Source organism: Sarcophilus harrisii, chromosome 3 (genome assembly GCF_902635505.1).
Source record: "Sarcophilus harrisii chromosome 3, mSarHar1.11, whole genome shotgun sequence".
NCBI classification, from domain to species: Eukaryota; Metazoa; Chordata; class Mammalia; order Dasyuromorphia; family Dasyuridae; genus Sarcophilus; species Sarcophilus harrisii.
The window spans coordinates 129,971,563-129,977,562 of NC_045428.1; the positions used below are offsets into that span (position 1 = coordinate 129,971,563).

General features: G+C 32.1%; 1 long non-coding RNA gene across 1 annotated transcript in view; it reads right to left on the reverse strand.

The window, feature by feature from the left end:
• Positions 1-5,572, reverse strand: part of LOC105750161 — a 258,080-nt gene extending 252,508 nt beyond the window's left edge. The window contains exon 1 of the long non-coding RNA XR_004232835.1: positions 5,496-5,572. This is a non-coding gene — a long non-coding RNA (uncharacterized LOC105750161). The remainder of the gene's footprint in view (positions 1-5,495) is intronic.
• Between the last annotated feature and the right edge of the window lie 428 nt (positions 5,573-6,000).

A 6,000-nucleotide genomic window follows, 5' to 3' on the forward strand; every position in this document is an offset into this window, starting at 1 on the left:
CTGGAGAATGTTTTCCTTCGGTCAGACTTTGTTCAGAGGCATGGTTTTATATGGTTTTTGAGGGAAACTGGGAGAGCTCAAGCAGGTTCCTGGCTTTACTCTGCCATCTTAGCTACACCCCCAAAGTTTGGATATAGATTTTCAGAAGACAGGGAAGAAAGAATCAAAAAGGAAATGGTTCATTCCTTCTCCAGTAATAATTGTTCCAAGGAGTAAAGCAGTGGATGTGGATATAAGAGCTGTTTCTTCCTGAGTAAAAGCAGATGAACTAAATGATAAAATCCTATCCAGAACAGTAAACATAGATGATAAAATAATCTATAGAAGCAAGTCTATCTTTCTGAACACTATCACAATTCTCACAATTCCTGGAAGGGGGAGGTTTTCATTTATCCCCTTTTTAATTTTGTAGGAATGAAATCCATCATAGCACATCTTCCCACTGGACTAATGCATCCTTTGTTCCAGAAATGGTTCCAGAAATTCTTTCTCCAAGAAGTTTCTAAACCACTGAATTATTCCCTTCTTATTTTTTGCTGCAGAATCTTTTACTGCTTCTCTTATTCTAAGAGTAGAATATTCAAAAATAATAATGAAATATTATTTCAAAAAAAATTTTAAAAAATAATAATGAAAAAAATTAACATCCAGAAGGGAAAAAAAATAAGGTAATGGAATAGAAAGCATAAGTAAGAAAGTTTTAAAAACTTATATGTGTATTCACATGCATTTATCTTTGTATGCAAACACATATATATATGTGTGTGTGTGTGTGTGTGTGTGTATCTGTGTGTGTGTGTGTGTAAATATGTATGCGTGTGTGTTTGTAGAGTATATCTCTGATTTTCAAAGTTTTGAAGTGCATAAGAGAATTTGGAGAAAGAAGTATTCTAGGTGATATCAGTTAACATCTTTTTGTTTAATAAAGTATGTTTTTCTACTTCAATTCAAACTTTTCTCACTAAATCCAACTTAATCTTGACCCTAGTTGTCCTCAAACAAATTTCAGATTCTTTATGCTTGTTGATATGTATACATATTCACACAAATAAGGATTTACATATGCATACCAACATACAAATAAGAAAGCAATACATAGTATATTTTAAAATTAAACAAATACATTATTATACTATAAATTCTAGTTTAAATTTTCCTTTTTCCTGTGTTGAAGATATACATTATTATTCCATGGACTATGAATACAAGTGATCTTAATTAGAAGGATAATAATTTATATAATAATTATTATAAATAATTCAGGATGGGAACATTTAAAATTCCATAATTTTTTCCATCATAATTCATTTATGTCAATCATATAAAGGACTCCAGTCAATAATAAATCTTATTATTAGCTTCTGAAGACACACTTCTATAACACTGCAGAATTTTTTTAAATGATTACCCATGAAACTTGCCATTCTTTTAAAATATGTAGCAGTTATCATATAATTGTCTTGTTTTTCCTCCATTTTCTTTCATTTTCCCATACCCCACACATAGTTTCCATTAGATATACATATATACATATACATATGTAAAATAATTCTATACATCTATTTATCAGTTTTCTCTGAATGCAGATAGTTGTACTTAATTTGTATATTTACAATAGATTAACTTAATGACTTAATTATTCTGATAAAAATTCATGTTTAGAAGGACAAATTAATCTATACTGTAATGATGAGGAAAAATTTTCAAGTAAAGCGAGATTTGTTCACTGGAACCTAAAGAGTATTTAGGATATGTAAAAGCTGAGAGGAAAGAGAAATTTCATGAACTCATTTAATATAAGGAAAGGTTATCTAACATAATTTTATTACATTTTTTCAATTAATACTTATGTAAATATATGTTGAAGGTAATAAAATGGTGATGCCTATTGGCAAAAATGGAACATTTTAACACAGTTTTAATGTATTGATTTCATCAAAATCAACATTAACTTCTGACATTTTTAAATAGATGGATTGAAATAAAAGATTTTGAACAGAAATAAAATAAAATTATCTATGGTAGGTTACACCTCCACCACTAACCCTTACCTAAATTCAGGTTTTCTTATATATATTTAATAAATTAAATCAAATAATTGATAAATGTCAACTTCATAGCAATTATGCTATGAAGCCATAAACACTCATCTTTTCATCAACTTCTGTGATGCATAAAATAATTGATTTGGATTCAACATATATGTATTAAGCACTTACTATATATAATATGCCATATAAGTTTGTGATTATGCAATAAGTATTGTCTAACAGTATATATTTTCAAAGTATTTACATTCTCCAATAGAGCAGGGGGAACACAATATCCTTTTGGTCAGTGTTCAGTAAATATATATATATAATGATTATAACTCATTTGAACTTTTAATTATCCATTGTTTCCAGTAATATTCAAATTTGCTGGAATATGACTCATTTCATATTCCCAACCCCACATAATTTGGTTTGCCATTAGAAAAAAAATCAGTTTATAAACTCTCATATTTGTTGATTTTAATTGCTAATAATTAATTTTGAATAATATTGAGGAAGAAAGGGAAGTATTTAAAATGCACGTGGAAGTTGGTCAACAGAATATAAAATTTTCACTGAGCATCAAAGATTGTCAGTAATGGGAAAGTATATCTTGCTACAATGATTATATGAGAGCATAGATGGAAAAATCTTCATGTTCTATATAGCTTCCTCATCCACTAAAGCTTTCTCAGATATTTAAATATTTGAGGGGAAAGAATTCTGGCCCTTTATTAATCTGATATATATAATCAGATTTTGCCCAATGCAAATACCAATGTCTTTTAATCAGTGCAGAATTAAAAAAAAAAATCACACTGTTAATTTGTAATACATCTCTAGGGGGTAAGGAGGTTCAATAGAACATTACTTCTTCTATTTTTCTGATGTCCCCTTCTCCCTCCCTTCCTCCCCCAAGGTTAGGACTTATGTTAAGGAAGTTTTGAAGGGTAGTGACTTGAAAAGGAGATTGTTATCCCTGTTATACCAGAAGTAGAAGCTGTTTTGATTGTATTATAATACTATTAATTACCCTAATTACTGCCAATTTCCAGAGCTATTCTGATATTGAAAAAAAAGTATATTTATTTAATTTGCTGAGTCCTCCTTACGCTCTCAATTTGACTCATATACTTCGGATTCATTATCTACTAGTAATGAAAATGGAACAGTACCAAGAAAGTCCTAAATTGATTTAGAATTTCACAAAATCCTTCTGATCACCTTTGTGTTTTAGGTATAGATGATTCTCCCATCCAAAAAGTGGGTTATATTGGTTTTCAGTAAACAATGTCCAGAGATTCTCTTAAGGGCAGTTAACTCATAATACAAATCAGCTAACTGAGCTGATTGACTTGGGGATAGCTGTGTATTCTAAACCGTACAGTTATTGTGTAAGTGCACTTCGCTTTCAAATAGATAAGAACAGTATTTCATGTATTAGTACTAAGAGATGTAGTTAAAAGTGTGTATTTTGCTCCATTTCCCTCATGGGAGTTGTTTATTGGTTTAAGATTCCCCATCACCTTATTTGAGCTTTTCTTGGTAAAGATAATGAATGGAATGACATATCATTTCCTCTTCCAGATAATCTTACATATGGGAAACTGAGGCAAACAGGGTTTTAAACGACTTGACCAGGATCACACAATCAGTAAGTATCTGAAATCAAATTTGAACATAGGAAGATGTCTGATTCCAGGACTAACGTTGTCTTCATTTTACTACCTATCTTCTCCTTCTCATTGGCCATGCTATTCCTTTGAATAGCCATATCTGTTAAGACCAGTATGTGGAACTCAAAATTTCATATATATATCACCTGGATGCTAGTGCATTTTTGAATTTTGGGTTTATGTTTTGTTTTCATGCATCATTTTTCTCAGGGATTTTCCCAGATTCTCTATTTAGGGATAAATCCTAACAAAGATATTTCATAAATGTCCCATAATTTAACCTTATTCCATTGAAATTTTACTTTTCTCTCCTAATTTTATGTGACCCTGAAAGAATTTCTTATACATATTAATTAGAATACTATTAAAGATGATCCAAAATCCACCTACTAACTGGACTTCTGTGCCACAAGAGCACACAAAATCTCACCAAATATTTTGATCTCAAAGATAAATAATGTGAGACATTCTCTGCTTTGGCTTACCCCATTTACTTTCTACCATTCACCTGCTCCTTTAAAGGTTGTCATTTGATTTCTAACTGTATCCTGCCATAGCTTAAACACTAATTAGATAAGTATCCTGCTGAAAATTTCAGGGGATAGTCAGTGAAAGGCCCTGATTTTAGGACCATTTCAGCATCTTGTTCTACAGGTTTCCTTAGGCTCCTTCTATTTTCTTTTATATGTTCTAAAACTACCCAGGTCCTATGAGCAAACTGCAGGAGTTACTGTCTACAGCAGATACCATTTGAAGCAGGGTAGAAGTATGGTATACTACATTCAAACTACACACTTATTGGAAATTTCAACAGTGTCATTAATATGAGATCATAAGCTTTTTAAAAGTCAAAGGGTGCATCTTAGACTTAAAAATAATACTATTCTCTAAGACACTATCATAGTGCCTTATGCTGAGTAGAGATGAGAGATCCTATGTTGAGAGCCCAATCATGACACTGGAACATGTATAGAGCAATTAAAATGTACATGTAAATGAAAATTTATTCAATACATCTAGAAATATATTGAGAGGAACTATTCAGACTTGAAATTGCTTTGTAATATTAACAATATATTACATTAATATATTATAATAAATGTAATATGTATATTATAAAATTAATAATTAATTATTATTATATGTTATATATTAATATTATTAATATATTAACTTATTATTATAAGACATTTTTGTTTCTCAATCTTCAAACCTTCAGCACTTATCCTTTCAGTTTTTCTTTCCTCCATTCCCCTGCCTCCAAACTCTGGCTGAATACAGTCTGGAAATTGCATAAATTTAAAAAAAAAAAAAAAATCTGTGTTATTCTTTCCAAGCATTCTTTTTCAATAAGATGATTGCCTTAGCATGACACAGTGAGAAAGCCACTGCCATGCTGAGTCCATGTAGGGGAAAATAAATGGAATCAGAATCTGAACCTGAGTCAGTTTCACTTTACATGGCTTGATTTAACTACATATGCAAATAAGCTATGAACAAGGCAGGTTTGCTATTATAGAAATTATAAGTAAATAGTAAATTTTTGAGGCTAAAGATCTGGATACCTGCTTTAGTACTGGTCAATTATCAATTGTTTGTATTTAGCTATATTTGCTAAAAACAAACAAACAAACAAAAAACAGAAATAGCAACAACAACAAAAACAAAATAATAAACCAAAGTAATAAATCTCTCATGTTATCCAGATTCATTGATTGGTGGGATGTGCCAGACTGTCCGAGCACTTTTCTCCTAAAAGGAGTCAGGCTGCCAGGGTCACACTTACCAGTCTTCAGAGCCCACCCGATAAACACAGAGACAACCCGATTGGGAGGTGCAAGCAGTGTATCTTTATTCAGATATCATCTCAGCAAGTGAGGCAGGAAGCAAGAGGTGAGTTCTACTCAAAGCTATCTATTTATCCTTACTCTCTTCTGGGATTACCTGTGCCAAGCCAGTTGGCATAAGGCAATAGAAAGAAAACCAGAAAGGAGGAATGTGGACTTGACATTGCGCCAAAGGAGGAGATCTAGCAGGAGGACACGTCCCCCTGCCCCTCCCACCCCCACCCCCACATGCAGGACACTTAAATTCCTATAACTCCTTCATCACTTAAATTCCTATAATTTCCTGCCTCAGGGGCCATGCCCCTTTTAAGCTCCTGGCCAGGCCCTGCCAAGCTGCAAGGCTACTGTGCCATGTAAGGCTATGTACCTAATCTTGGAGAGAGGAACACCTCTAATACTTGCCCCTAACAGTGAGATGTCTGTATGGAAGGTAATAGGACACCT